Here is a 16,718-nt window from a genome sequence, read left to right as displayed (position 1 = left end):
CATTGTATGTTAACTATACTGGAATTTTAAAAATAAATATGAATGGACGGAGGGACAGATGGATGATGCCATGAAATAGAATGGGGAATTCTACAAGAGAAGCAGATTTTTAAACCAAAACCAAAACTGTGAGTGTGTTCTGTATGTTGTATGCTGTTTACAATCATCTCAATTGCCAAGGGGATGTGGTGTAGTTTTTTAGTTTCAACATATACACATGTAACTATGAAAGGTATATAGTTTAGGACAATGGTGGGGAGGGGGAACAAAGGTATTTCCCTATTCCTTTGATCAGCTGATTTTCTTATTTGAAACTTCTCATACAACAAATATGGTTGTGGAGCATAGTCACACGGGGTCTCACTGAAGCACAAAGAACAGCACCTAGAAGAGCTGCTGGCCAGGAGCCCAAAGTCTTCCTTCCTCACGGCTCTTCTTTCTACTTAAAATGAAGTCCACCTTGGGTTTATTTTCTTTAAGCATTTGCTCTTTAGGAATCTTACAGCTTTTCCTTTAAAAAACAACAACAGAAACTGTCAAAGAAAACCCAAAAACAAACCAAAACAAAACAAAAACAAAAACAAAACTGTCAAAATGATGTCTTTTTATTATTTTAATAATGAATTCATTTAATGTTGTTTTAAGACAATATGATTCTGATCTGATTTTCTGACCATAGACCACATGTCTGAGGAAGCCTGTGAGGAATTATGGCCTATTGAGCACAGGAACTGTAAAATTAAACATATAAATTAATAACAAAAATATGTGGTTTTCATGGGTAACATTAACTCTAGAATTTTATTCCAAGAAAATTAACAAGTTGTCGTAGCCCCTTCTTCTAAAACTGGTCTTCAAAGTACAAGTGTTAGAAATTTTCCAGTTTGGATTCAATGTTAAATTTTACTCGGTTAATTAGAAGTCCTCTTTGTTCATGCCAATTTTTCCAGGTGTTTTCAAGATGTCCTTTGAAGAGGTAATAAAGTATCTGATCCATTTGTGGAAAATAATGCTATGCTTGAATAAATTAATGAATCACTGACTTGTGACCATTACACATGACCTGAGGCTAAAGTTCATCCCTTCTCAGCTCATTCTACTTCTTCAGCTGGTCAGGGGGTCCTCACGTTTATTGCCAGTGAGTATGTGACATTCCCAGAACTATTAATGGATGCCCACTTTGTGCCAAGAACAAGTTGCCAGTTCATGCAGCTGTAAAATTATTGACCTGGAAGAGACCAATGAGATCACCTGAGCAGCTAATCCCTTGCCCGGAGGCTCCCGCAGCAAAATGTTTGTATTTCTGGACAATACTAAAGAGAGAGAAAAAGGGAAAGAAAACACAAGTGCCGGTATTGTAATGCGAGGAAGCTGCTGATCTTCCAGAATCCATACTCCCCTGCACCTCTGCCAGATCAGGGAGTGGCTGATTGGACAAGATCTGAGAGTCGGAGAACCAGGAAATTAAGCTCGGGGATTACTGATGCCTTGGCCCATGACCTGGGAAATGATTTCAGACCTTCCCTGTCTTGTAACTTGAAGCTATTACCACAAAAGATAAATATAAATGGACTTACATAGTGGAATTATACAGTGTACAAGTTGGAAGAGTAGGCTCTGTTTTCATGTTTTTAATACAATCTTTTTAAGCAAAATACCTAACAAAAGGCCAGCATGTAACAGGGGTCAGTGTTGAAGAGTGTCAGTAGGGCCAGAAGCCGTGCCTTACTTCTCCCATCCTGCTCACCAGCCCCTGTGACCGCTTGTGCTCCATGGTGCACGGTTTGAAAACCACTCCTCATTATACAGAAAAGGAAAGTAATCTTTTTGTCAACTTATTTGGAAAGCACAGAAAGCTACTCAAAGTTTCCCAGGAAAAGGAGGGAAATATTGACAACATAAAGGGGGCATTCAGGGACACCTGGAGGCTCAGTCAGTTAAGCCTCCGAATTAAGCTCAAATAATGATGCTGAGGGTCATGAATTTGAGCCCCACATCGGGCTCCGCACTGACAATGCAGAGCCTGCTTGGGATTCTCTCTTCTCTCTCTCACTCTCGCTCTCTCCCCCTCTCTGTGCCCTTGCCTGCTCCCCAAGAAAAATGAATAAACTTTAAAAAAATAAATGAAAAAGGGAACAGTGATAAAACCTACAGATAAAGGGCATGATTTATACCTCCAGGCCCTAGAGCTGGATCCACAAGACAGGATCTAAGTGCATCTGCTTGTTCCAACTCTGCACACAGATGTCACAGATGATGCGAAGTTCAAAGTGGGTTCTTCCCCTTTCTCTCAAATTTGGCAACTAGGCCCACAGCTGAGAACCAAAAGTGTTAAGCGGTCCTCAGTCTAATTTCAGAGAAAAGCAGCTGTGGGTCAGATGGGGTTTGCTGAGAGGTGCTTTTCAGCAGAACCAGCACTAAAACGTTTCAACCCCTCACCGTTAATACCTGTAAGAGCACAAAGGGAGGGATGAAGGCCTTCTTTGTTCTGGGAGGTGTAAGTTTATAAAAAGAAACTATGCAGACATCTTAGCTCACTTTACCTGAGCACAAATAAAACTTTTCACCTACTCTACATCCTCACTGAAGACAGGCTTGTCCGGAAAAGACATACAGCTACCACGCTGATGAGCTTTGCTTTAAATTGATGATAACAAATGATACATGAACTCTCAACCCTCAACCTACAACCTTTGTATATTTCCATAGTCTGTTTTTCCTCTTGTTAAAACTGTATCATGCCATCTCTCTGCTCCAACAATAATAACCTGATAGCCTCTCCTCCTACACTCAACTGGTACTTTTTTTTATTTTAGGAAATTGATGTCCTCAAAAGAGAACTGTCTCATCTTCTAAAAAGATCTATCTACCAATGTACCTGCACCTTGTACCTGGTACCTGCTTGATAAATCTTTGTCCCTGTCCCTAAGGCCAACTCTTCTGTTTCAGCACTGAATCTCATCCCTTTTCCTACTCAAATAGCTTACACATCTCTTTCCTGTGTCATCAGTCTACATGCCTCTGCTGTAGTCTTCCCGTCAGTTACGCGAGCATTACAAAGTAAATAAAATAGTTTGAACCAGCATCCCTCTCTAATTCTTGACAAAACAAATTTAAAATTCCTCCAGAGACTTGCCTACTTTGATATTAATTTATCTATTCCATTTCTTTTGATTAATATTTGCATGGCGTGTATTTTCTCATCCTATTACTTGGAACTTTTCTGTTTTCCCATGTTTTTAGGTGTGCCTGTTGAGAGCAACACATAGTTGTTATTTTTTTATCCAACCTGGTAATCTTTGCTTTTAATGATAGCATTTAGGGGTACCTGGGTGACCCATTCAGTTAAGTGTCCAACTCTTGATTTGGGCTCAGGTCATGATCTCATGGTTGGTGAGATCAATCCCCACACTGGGCTCTGTGCTGTCAAAATCCCTGCTTGGGATGCCCTCTCTCTCCCTCTCCCTCTCTCTCAAAATAGTAAATAAATAAACCTAAAAAAAAAGAAATCTAGGCTGGGAGTTATTTTTTTTTAGAACTTTGTAGAAAGTTCCACGTTGCCATAAAAGAAGAGAACTCTCTTTCTGTTGCTTCATGAGTTTCCTCTGGCTACTTTATGTTTTTTTTTCTTTTTGTCTTAGTTTTAAGTAATTTTGCTATAATTGGGCTAAGTGTCGTTTTCCTTTTAGTTATCCTAGTTGAAGTTTTTAGCGCTTCTTGAAAATGTGGTTTGATATTCATCAACAGATTTGGAAATCTCTCATTGTCTTTTCAAATAATGCTTATGTCTCATTTTCCCTCTCCTCTGCTTCTTCCAGGGCCCTAATAATTCATGCCAGTATTCTCACTATAGCTCCTATTTTATAACATTCTTTTTGTATTTTCCATTCCTTTTTGTTTCTATAGTATTCTGGCAATCACTTTTACCTATCTCATAATTCACTAGCTCTCTCTTCAACTCTGTCTAATCAGTTATTAAATCCATGCATTGAGGGGTTTTTTTTTTTTTTGGTTTATTTATTTATTTTAAGTAATCTCAACACCCAGTATGGGGCTCACACTTACAACCCTGAGATCAAGAGTCACATGCTCTTCTGACTGAGCCAGCCAGGTGCCCCTCATCCATTGAGTTTTTAATATCCATTACCACATAAATTCAGTTTTAGAATTTCAGTTTGGTTTGTTTTCATGGTTTACAGTTTTCTGTCAAATTCCCTAATCTGTTCTTAATCTCTTTGAGTGAATTAAGAATCCTAAAGATAAGTTCATGATGTTCCTGTGAGTCTATTTCTATTATTAGGGGTCAACCCCCCCAACTCCTTGGTTTTTACTGCTGTCTTTTTATCTTCTCATATGACTGGTTATTTTACTGAGTACCAAACACTGTATATTAAGACATCATAAAAATAATCTGAGGCTTTGAATAATGTTGTTTTACTCCATAACAAATTTATGTTTTCTTCCGGCAGTTAGTTAAGAGGGCTAACAATGTAAAGATTTCCTTAATTTCATTTTAGGAATTGAGTTTATTTGAAGCTGGGCTTCAGTCGCTGCCAGACTTGAACTACTTCTGATTCATATTTATTCCCTAGAGTTAGTTCCTTGGAATTCGAATGCAAGACCTGGTAGAGGGTGACTACCTAGCTCTCTCCCTTGGCATAATTTGGACTACATAATTTTGTCCAAGCAGTCTCTTGAAGCTGTTAAAAATCCTTTTGAGTTTCTCAACCTCTCAGCTACCTCGTCTAATTAAAAAATAGACTTTGGTGCTGGGTTTCTTCTTCCAAAACCGATTATTCTTCACCCTTTTGTTAGCTATCCAATACCTTCAGGCAAAGGGTTTTTACAATTAGGCTTTTTTTCCCCCTAGTGGTTCTCAGGATTGGTACACATAACTCAGGCAAGCATTACCAGAAGCAGAAATCACTAGAGAAAAATGACTGTTTACTGTCTTCTGTCCTCTTCTTCCATTTTCTGTCGTCTATTCTGAACAGCTTTATCTCTCACTGTTCCACTGCATTCTCTTGTCGAGATCGCCAAGCGATCAAGTGTCAGCCCTTATCTCATTTGTCCCCCCCCCCCCCCCCCCCCCCCGTACCATTTGACAAGTTGGAGACTCTGTTTTTCTGGAAACATTTTCATTACTTGGCTTCTGAGAAATCATATTCTCTCTCCTACATGCTTTCTCTGTGTCTTTTGCTGACTCCTCTCCTTCCTCCTATCATCTCAGTTAGCAAGGTTAACTCTTTGGCCTCCTTCTCTAGCTACACCCACAATGTGGGTGACCTCCTATAGTCTTGTGGCTTTAAATATAAAAAACTGAAAGTATATTGATGTGTCCCAAATTTCTATTTTATTTCTAGCCTTTACTTTTCACCTGACCTCCAGAGTATTACATCTAACTACCTTCTTGACAACTTTATCTGACTGTCTAAAATGCATCTCAAGCATAAAATTCTAAAAATCTTAAGCTCTTTCCCATCTCCACCCAGTAATTCAAGATGGACACTCAGGAGTTATCTTTAATACTGCTCTTCCCTCACACTCCACATCCAATTTATCAGCAAATTTTGCTGGCTGGACCATCATAATGTAATCTGTATCCAGCTGTGTCTTATTACTAAAACCATATCGGTCCAAGCCACTTTAGTCATACTTGCTATTTCCTCTTCCTGGAAATCTCTACCTTTCCCATGACTAATTCTTTTACATCATTATATCTATGCTGAGATGTCATTTCTTCATAACCACCTTCCCTGACTGTCTTGTCTAACAGAGTTCTCTTTCTGTACCACTGTCTCCTTTTCCTTGGTTTTATTTGTTTAGTTCTTATTACTATCCAAAATTGTATCTTGTTTAGATATACTTGTGTTTATCTGGTCATCTGGTTCCCCCACTCATGAGAACAGACACTGTGCCTAGTTCATGACAATGTTCTTCTGACCTAGAACAGAGCCTCGCACATAGTAGAAGCTCAACAAAAACTTGTTGAGGGCCTGGGTGGCTCAGTCAGTTAAACATCCGACTTTGGCTCAGGTCATGATCTCATGAGAGCCCTGCTGTGGGCTCTGTGCTGACAGCTCAGAGCCTAGAGCCTGCTTCAGATTCTGTGCTCCCTCTCTCTCTGCATCTCCCCCATTTCTGCTCTCTCTCTCAGAAATAAACCAACATTTAGAAATAGTGAATAAATACTTGAATACAACAAATGAATGGATGAATAAGGAACACAGTTGTATTACTGATAAATGGTTGAGATGGTGGTGTTTAGGAAATAAAAATTATTTAGATGAGTGATTCTCAAAGCATGGTCCAGAGACCAGTAGTATCAGCAACACTTGAGAGCTTATCAAAATTAAAAATTCTGAGACACCCCCTCTAACCTCCAACCCACTGCTTCAGAAACTGGAGGTGAGGAGGCAATCTGTGTTTTATCAAGTCCTTCCACAGGTTCTGCTGCAAAATGAGTTTGAGAACTACTGGTTTCAGGGATAGGACAAACCTGGCCCACTGCCTGTTTCTCTAAGTGAAGTTTTATTGAAAAACAGTCATTTTCATACATTTACATCTTGTCTACATATTTTTGAACTAAAACAGCAGTGTTGAATAGTTGCAACAGAGACCTCATAGCTCCAAATGCCTATAATATTTACTATCTGGCCCTTCAATGACTTCTGGTTTAGATCAGCACCTTACGCTGTATAATGATGGTAGCATAAATTCATACATCTATATCCTCCCCCTGCCAAATGCCACTGAAATTAAAGACCACCTGTGGTTAAAGAAGGATCCATAACAGAAAACAAGAAAGGGTGGTCTCAGTGGACCAGAAACTTAAGGAATTTCCAATACAAAAAAAAAAACAAAAACATTTTGGGAAGGTGAGGAGGAAACAGATGAGATAAGATTAACAGACAAACAAGTGGGAGAAGCTGTAACACAAGATTCAACTACAAGCTATTGCAAAAGGAAGCAAAAGTTCTTAAGAAAACCTGGAATGAGTTTTATGCTCTAAACTAACCAAACCAAAGCAGTCCTGGAGAAATCATTTGATGAGTCATTAAAGGACCAATCAGAGAATCTGGCCAGTGACCTTTCTCTCAAAGATCTGAACAGCTGGCCATAAACCTCATTTATAAACAAAGCTAAAAGACTTTGGGAAAGGTTCCTGGCTTCAGTGCTGGGGCCTGAGAAGTAGAGTCCAGCAAGACTTCCACAATGGCAGCAGAGGAGAGAAAGAGAAGGTCATCCTGACTTGAACATTTGCACCTTGATAAACTAACATGCTCAGGTCTCCAAACTGAGTTCCGGAATCAGAGACTCCCAGAGTAGCTTCTCATACTGCAGAAGCAGGACTATGTTACAAGGTAAGGATGGGACACCCACTTTTACTAAGTGGACAAGCTTAACTACAACTAAGTTGTAGTTAAATTGTGTGCCTCAAAAAGATATGTTGAAGCCCTAAACCCTGGTAGCTCAGAATGTGACCTTATTTGGAGATAGATCATGACAGATATAATTAGTGAAGATGAAATTATACTGGAGTATAATGGAACCTTAATCCAGTATGATTAGTGTCCTTTAAAGAAGAGGAGAGAGACACAGAAACGAGAAGGCCATGTGAAGACAAAGAGGGACACAGACACAGAGGGAAGACCATCACATGAAGACAGAGGTGGAGGCTGGGGTTATACCGCTATAAGTGAAAGCACTCCTGATGTTACCAGAAGACAGAAGAGGTAAAGAAGGTTGCTCTCCTAGGAGCTCTGGAGATTGTATGGCCTTGCCAACACCTTGATTTTGGATGGTTAGTCTCCAAAGCTATGGGAGAATAAATTTCTACTTTTTTTAAAAGCCACGCAATGGGGGGTATTTTGTTACAGCAGGCTTAGGAAACTAATACACCAGCCCTCTGGGCCACATATTCCACTTTGTTCCCCCTTTATTGCCAAAAGTGGAACCTGCCTTCATAGACAAGTAAACAAGGATTCTCATGCAGCCAAGGAAATAGATCCACATCAATAATAAGAACAGATAAGCATCACCAAATATTTGAGGAACATTAATACCATTAGAAAAAATAATCTATGGGGCACCTGGGTGGCTCAGTTGGTTTAAACGCTGACTTTGGCTCAGGTCATAACCTCACAGTTCATAAATTTAAGCCCGGTGCCAGTCTCTGTGCTGACAGCTCAGAGGCTGGAGCCTGCTTCAGATTCTGTGTGTGTCTCTCTCTCTGCCCCTCACCCACTTGCACTCTTCTGTCTCTTTCAAAAATAAATAACCATTAAAAAAAAGAAAGAAAGAAAGAATCACCTGATTTAAATAAGAGAACAACCAAAACCTACAGAAAATAATGGAGGCAACAGAATAAGACTTATAAATAAGTATAAGTAATTTATTTGGAGAGATCTTAGAAGATACTACATTCATTAGCAAAAACAGGAATGCTATAAAAAACAGAAACAATTGGGTGCCTGGGTGGCTCAGTTGGTTGAGCATCGAACTTTTGATTTTGGCTCAGGTCATGATCCTACAGTCATTAGATCGAGCCTCACATTAGGCTCTGTGCTGAGTGTGGAGCCCACATAAGATTCTCTCTCTCTCTCTCTCTCTCTCTCTCCCCTTCTCCCTGTCTTCCCCACTCATCCGCTGTGTTCTCTCTCTCTAAAAGAAAAAGAAAAAAGAAACAATTGGAGTTCTTGGGAATTAGATCTTCACTGCAAAATGTTTTAAAAACTATGCTGCATAGCACAATACTGTGTATTTGTCAGTTCAGGAAAAAAACATGCAGAGAAGACAACACCATATATTTTGGCATGCAGAATTACATGCACACCTAAGAACATACATCGAACATCTTAAATAAAAACAATGATAGAGAGAATGGGAATGCAAATCAAGGAGGAAGTTTTGAAAAACAAGTGAATGAAGTAAGACTCTTACGTGAACAAATGATGACAACATTGTGCTATGAACTAACGTGTTATAATTTAGCGAACTCTTTACACTTGGGATTCAAAAAGGAAAAAAAATTAAATATTAGTGGAAGAATGGAATTCCAGAATAGACACAGGACTAAAAGACTAAACTGAATAATTCTTCCAGAATGCAGGGCAAAAGAAAAAATTCATGAAATGGAAAATGTTAAAGAAAATTTAAGAGACATGGAAAAGCATCTAGGTGATTCCAAATACCTCTCATGTAAGCTTTAGAAGGATGGAATGGAAAAAATAAAAAGAGAAAATAAATAATAAAAGAAATTTTCTGGAAGTAGAGATTATAGATGCGGACTCCTGCCACCTCTCAGGCCATCAAGGATAAGGGGGGGGGAAACTTCCATAGAGAAGAAAACAAATTATTTACTATAGAAAAAAAGTACCTAAGGTTCAAGCAATTGAACAGAGAGTGGGTGGTTATGCACAGTCTTAAAATCTGGCTTTAGAAAAAAGCTGGGTAGTAGATGGTATAACTCATTAATAATGAGCCAAGGATACTGAAATTATTGCTTTCCTCATAAAGGCTCATGTTCTGACAGGAATGAGGCAATCATACATAATTCTGGTCTCTGCAGTAAATGAAGTGGTGCCAAAATATCAATGCACTGTTGCCCAACTTTTCATATAAAATCAGTCTAACATCCATCTCACATAAGAAGCAGAGTTTATAAGATCACATCCTAACATCTACATATCCATAACCCAAAATAATTTCTGTAAATTCTAATAAGTAGCATAACTTTGTATCATAAATCCTCCAGGAAGGCCCATTTTACAGATGACACTGAGACCAGAGAGAGGAGACTCTTCCAGAATCACACAGTTGCAGGTGTCGGAACGAGGCCTGAGACCCAGGGACCCTGACTTTGTAGCCACTGTGCCATGCTGAGGGCTTAGTACTGATCTTTCTACATGCTTGTGTTTGGTCTCCTCTGTGATAAAGGATGGGCATTTGTGTCATTGGGAGGGTCAGTGAAGAGTCTTGACACTCAAAACAAGCACATTTCCCTGTCTTTTGCAGAAATCCTCAGCAAAGCTTACCATTCAGAGGCAGGAAATCTGAATTTGCTTCAAGTTACCAGATGGGTGAGGTGTATAATAGTGCCAGGAATACAACCACCTGAAAACCCAGGGCCAGGCATTGTTCAATGACTACTAATAAATACTTTGTGGCAAAATTCTTCCTTCTGTTGGGACAGAAGGCTAGAAACAGTTTAACACCCTCATTAATCACCACCATGATTTCCTGACTCATCTTGGTTTTCAGATCCCTGGTCCTCATAGGAAAAATTTAAACAATAATTCTAGCAATTGTTCCTCAAAGCAACCCTAGAATAATCAGTAAAATCCTGTGGACTCATCAAAATAGTGGTATGCCTTTAAATTAAAAGGCACCGTGTCTTGAGAGAGAGGCAAACCATAAGAGACTTAAATACAGAGAACAAACTGAAGGTTGGTGGAGGGAGGGGTGTTGGGTCAAGGGATGGACTAAATGGGTGATGGGCATTGAGGAGGGCACGTGTTGGGATGAGCACTGGCTGTTATACATAAGTAATGAGTCACTGAATTCTACTCCTGAAATCATTATTACACTATATGTTAACTAACTTGGATTTAAATAAAATTTAAAAATTAAAAAAGTAATAAAAAATAAAAAGTACCATGTCTTTTAAAAAAATATTTTGGCAGGGAGGGTATCTCCTGGGTGGCTCCATCAGTTAAGCGTCCAGCTTTGGTTCAGGTCATTCTGTGCTGACAACTCAGAGCCTGGAGCCTGCCCTTCCCCCACTCTTGCTCTGTCTCTCTCTTTCTCTCAAAAATAAACACTAAAAATATTTTTTAGTAAATAAAAAAATAAAATGTTTTTTAAAATCTTCTAAAAAGCAAGTCTAAAGTTAAATTTATTAAATATTGCTTTAAAAACCTGAAATTCAAATACAAAATAGTTTATTAATGTCTAACTTTTTGATACCTACTAGAGTTTCCTAAATCTACTTTACAGTGGCTATAAGATGAAATATTGTTTTTATCTAAATAAGGCAACTTTAGTTTTTCTGAATTTTCTTTGAGGGCAATTGTTTTAATATAGACCAGTACATTACCCACTTTTCCTGTCTGTTAGTCAACCCCAGACCAGGTTTCCTTCTTCATAATAGTCCTTTGAGAAACTTCTATCATTTTGTTCTTTTCAGAGACTAAGACAGAAAGTGTGACTAATGCATAAGAAGTCAGTGAAAACCAAGATTATTTCAAGTTTTCACTGCATTTGTGCAATATCACCAGTAGGGGAGGAATGGCTTTCCAGACAACTTTCTGGAAGGAAAATATGAGTAGGAAATACAGCAGGCCTGTATAGTTAAACAATTCCAAGACAGAAATCACTTTTCTTCCTGGCAACCAAATGCTTGATTTTCATAATTCAACATATAATTTTAAACTAGGGCAACCAGATTTGCAACATGAAAACTGGAATTTTATTATTAAATTACACAAGCATACTGCACAAAGCATACCAAAAGAAAGAGCAAAATATTTCTAAAACAGTCTTATACAATGAAGGCTCCGGAATCTTCTCCCTGAGGTAACTATAGACAAAAGAACATTTTGTCCGTTGAGGACTGAGCTATATTTGTTCCACAAAAGCTGGTGAGATTTATTTCTCACCTCTAAGGGGATAAAGAAAGAAGAATGCACATCATCTTTAAGAACATCCAGAACTCTGCCAAAATTCTGCTTCCCAATTTGGTACTCTGCCTTTATCCGGAAAGATAATATCTTTATGTTATTATAGCTTATGGTAAAACAAACTGTCAACAAAAAAAAAGAGGCCAGACAGAGGGAAAGGAAAATTATTAAGTCAACTGAGTCACAATACTCTCTTGATTTGCATTTTATTTACACAAACAGACTTAAAAAGTCAAATAGCCCTGTTAGCCAGGTACTGTGTAGTTAAAAATGGCTGACTAGGAAATTCCCCACTTTCATTAAAGAATTGGTGAGTGAATATTGCATCAGCTTGGTCTTTTTAACATTCCTAGATGGAATAAGAAAACCTTAAAATGTTAAGTGTATCACCAATGATGAACAATCTCTTGTGTGGCTTTAGCAAATCATTAAAATTATCAATGCTTTTGCTAATTTTTTTTTTAATTTTTTTAAAATTTTTTTAAAAGAAAACCTCTATTTTTCATTAAAATATTCAACTGAATACAGGGAAAGTACATAATAAATCTCTAAGGCAGGCGTCTACCAAATCATGCAAGCGAAAGAGATTTCTCAGAACTGAAAGAAAAAAAGCACTCAGTGAATTCAGGGCATGGATTAAGGGAGACAAGAGAATGAGGCAAGACTCTGATGGACTTGCTTTCTTTGCATTGTGGCACTTCCTTGTTTTCTGTGTTGCACAAACACTATTGAATATCAAGATTTGGCTTCTCATGAATAAGACACTTAATAAAGAACCATGTTAGCCCTTTCAAGCCCATAAATGCTTTATAAGTGTTCACAGAATTTTACAACAATTTGATGAATAAGCATTAAAAAACACAGCTTGCATAATTGTATCACTACAAGTGTTTTAAACTATTGTTAAAGGAGTTCAGTGATGGCTACATACAAAATCCTTAGGACTTGCTATTTAACTTTATGAGCTAAGAGGAATATTAGCAATTATCTAGTCTAACTCCTTGTTCTACATTTCTGTTTTATTTTCCCCAAGCCATGCATTGTGTTTGCTTCAGGATCATGTTAGAGAAAAAGAGAAACATTTTTAGAAAAAAACGACTGGAGGATAACTTTTTTTTTAAGGAAAAAGAAATTTCAAGGAGAAGGGAATTGAAGTGTATTGGGCACTATCAGAAACGTGTTTACAGGTCATAAAATCATAGTGGTAAAGACACATATAAGCAACACAGTTTGTCCATTTGCTGGAGTACTTTTTGGTTTCCTCTGTTTTTCTGATTATTTTGTGAGAAGGCCAGTTTTATACAGCATGGAATCAAGTAGAATAGAGCTAAAGTAGTTTGCAAAGTTGAGAGATGTATATGACCAGGAGTCCCCTGATCCTGGTTCCAGCCTGTCTACTAAACTGGATAGGTGCTCCAACAGAGATTATAATTTGCCTGAAGCAACAGTGAGAAACAAGGAGAAAACTGCTCAGAGCTCTATGGTAGGAGAGATTATGGCTATTGCCTCCATTTACTTAGTTGTGTGTGTGTGCGTGTGTGTGTGTGTGTGTGACAACTAGTAGCAATTAAATCACTTACTCACAAGGGATTTTATATGCTGTATTATTATAAGAAGCCCAGTCTTCAACATCCACAGTAAGGAATAGAACAGTGACAGAGAGCTCACTATTTTGTGAGACCGTCTACCTGGTTTTACTAAACACCAGGCATTGTTCCTGAAACTCCTATTCAGGGGCACCTCAGTGGCTTAGTTGGTTAAGCATCTGACTTCGGCAGAGGTCATGATCTCACAGTTCTTGGATTCGAGCCCCGCGTCAGGCTTTGTGCTGATAGCTCAGAACCTGGAGCCTGCTTCAGATTCTGTGTCTCCCTCTCTCTGCCCCACACGCACTCTCTCTTCTCTCAAAAAAATTTAAAACTGCTATCCAGAGCCTCAACCTGATGATAAACTCTTTATCTCCTTCTATTCATCTAACACAATACCACAAATTCTCCTTCCAGATATTATTAAATCTGCTAATGATATAACCATGTTGTCAAACTTGAAAACGTTTCCATTTTCCTACATCTAAAAATCCAATCAATTATCAAGTCTTATTGATTCCATTTTGGAATCTGTAGCTTCCAGTTTCATGTATAAAATACCACCACTTCTGCTGTATACTCGTGTATCATAAAGAGCAACCCGAATACAACACAGAAGGAGACTAAACTAGGATCTGAATATCAGGAGGGAACATTGAGGACCATGTCGGGGTCTGGCTAGCACACAATGTGACAGGAAAGATGACCACTGACAACGTTAGGGTCCCTGAGGAAGAGGGTATCTTTCCTGGTAAGTCTAGCAGAAAAAATGCGAGAGATAACACTAATTGGCTCAATTTAGATCGTGTCCCCATCTGTGAACCAATAATTATGACCTAGGAATGGACTCTCCTAGTGGAGTAGATCAGAGTCATGTGGCTACCAGTGTGGCTCTTGAGGGGAAATTGTGCTGTTTCCAGCTGAACCACTAAATCAGAAAGGAAGGAGTGCCAAACAGAAAAATATCATTATGTCTGCTGCTTTACCTCACACTTCAACTGCTTTGTTAGTCTCTTGAACAGCTTCATACTACCCTGTCTCTTGGCCCTCCTTTTCTTTTTTTTCTAAATAACTGATGTTCAGTTAATTTTCTCCGTATTCGAATTATCAGAGAGATAATACTTGTTTTATTTTTTTAATATAATTTATTGTCAAGTTGGCTAACATACAGTGTATATAGCGTGCTCTTGGTTTTGGGAGTAGATTCCCATGATTCATCGCTTACATACAACACTCAGTGCTCATCCCAACAAGTGCTGTCCTCAGTGCCCATCACCCATTTTCCCCTCTCCCCCACTCCTCCATCATCCCTCAGTTTGTTCTCTCTATTTAAGAGTCCTTCTGGTTTGTCTCCCTCCCTCTCTCTTTGTAACTATTTTTCCCCTTCCCTTCCCCATTGTCTTCTATTAACTTTCTCAAGTTCCACATATGAGTGAAAATGTATGAGATCTGTCTTTCTCTGACTGCCTTATTTCACTTAGCAAAATGCCCTCTAGTTCCATCCACATTGCTGCAAATTTTGCCCTCCTCTTCAAATGGTACATAGCTGACAAACAACTCTTTCTAAAACCCAACCTGGATCAAGCTTTTTCTTTTATCAAACTCTTCCCCAAGTACCTCCCCACTGCTTACAAAATAAATACTTAGTCATCAATCTGGCATTCGCACTCTTCCACAATCTCACCCCAAACTCATTTTCTAGTCTAATCTGCAATTTTTCACCTTTCTGAAAAACCAATTTACTCATTCTCCTCCAAATATGTCTTTGTCTCCATGGTCTTGCTCACACTGTTCACATCCTTTATTCTTTAAGAAAGTCTTTTTTACTTCTCTTCCATTATTCAAAGTCCACTCATTCCGAGGTACAATTCAAAGTCTATTTCCATATAATTTTCTATGGTCATGCTTGCACAAAGGAACTCCTCTCTCCTTTCTCAGAATAATATATTTGTTGTATTATTTGACAAAAATGATGTAGTGCTTTATTTTATCATGAATTCGTGTTTCAATAAATAACACATACTATCTACCTATATCTACCTATCCAGCTTGCAAACTTCTTAAAGGCAATAATTATGGCTTGTATTTCTTTTCAGTGCAAGTAAGGCTTAGTTTACAATTAATAAACAGGTGTTTAATTTAATTTTGATCAGATAGCCCTGCATATTTATAAGTGGGAATGTCTTTACCCCAATTTGGGAATTTGACTCTTTGATCAATGTAGTATAAGGAAAAAATACCAAGTTTCTATTGACCCTTTAGTCACTATACAGTGACACTCACATACATTTTAATCCATTCAACACAGTTGCTTCAACCAGAGAAAGAGCTGTTCCGTAATCAGGAAAAGTACTGCAGTTCTAAAAATCTGTATACTTTCAGGGTTGCTGGAAGTTGGTTAGACATCCAACTCTTGGTTTCAGCTCAGGTTATGATCTCACAGTTCATGAGTTCAAGCCCAACATTGGGCTCTGTGCTGCCAGTGTGCAGCCTGCTTGGGACTGTCTGTCTCTCCCTCTCTCTCTGCCCCTCCCCCACTAATGCTCTCTCTGTCTCTCTTTCTCGCTCTCTTTCTCTCTCAAAAGAAATAAATAAACTTTAAAAAAAACATGTGAGGGATGCCTGGGTGGCTCAGTTGGTTGAGCGTCGGACTTTGGTTCAGGTCACGATCTCACGATTTGTGGGTTCAAGCCCAGCGTCAGGCTCTGTGCTTACAGCCAGCTCAGAGCCTGGAGCTTGTTTCAGATTCTGTGTCTCCCTCTCTAACCCTCCCCTGCTCACGCTGTCTCTCTCTCTCTCTCTCTCAGAAATAAATAAAAAACATAAAAAAATTTTAAAGTGTACTTTCTGCTACATATCTGCAGAAAATTAATTGCGACGTTCTAAAATGAAGTCAATTGTTGACAGATAATCTAGATGATTTTAACCAACAATTAATTACTGCTATTCCAATATAGTTATCTACAATGATTAGATTTACTACATACTGCTGTGTCACTTTTTAAAACAATCTTTATTCATTTTTGAGAGAGAGAAAGAGACAGAGAGAGTGTGAGCAGGGGCAGGGTAGGGAGAGGGGAGACACAGAATCTTAGGCAGGATCCATCCAGGCTCCCAACTGTCAGCACAGAGCCTGACGCGAGGCTAGAACTCACGAACTGCGAGATCGTGGTCTGAACCAAAACTGGATATTTAACGGACTGAGCCACCCAGACTTCCCAATACTGCTATGTCACTTTTAAAGGAGACTTTTTGGACCAAAGCACAATCAATGCAAATTGTTGCCAGGAAACCATTCCTGAAAGAATTTGGCTGTTTATGTCTTTGGTCAGAATGATTTGAGTTTGGCTTGCAGTCTCTATTTTGTTTTCCTGATGGAAACATGTACTCACATTATACTGGCTGCAAGGATGCCTCACCAAAAGAAAACCTACACTTCTTCATCATGAAA

The sequence above is a fragment of the Hyaena hyaena genome, unplaced genomic scaffold (assembly GCF_003009895.1).
Source record: "Hyaena hyaena isolate Hyena2069 unplaced genomic scaffold, ASM300989v1 scaffold_357, whole genome shotgun sequence".
Taxonomy (NCBI): Eukaryota; Metazoa; Chordata; class Mammalia; order Carnivora; family Hyaenidae; genus Hyaena; species Hyaena hyaena.
Note: the sequence above shows the minus strand (reverse complement) of the source record.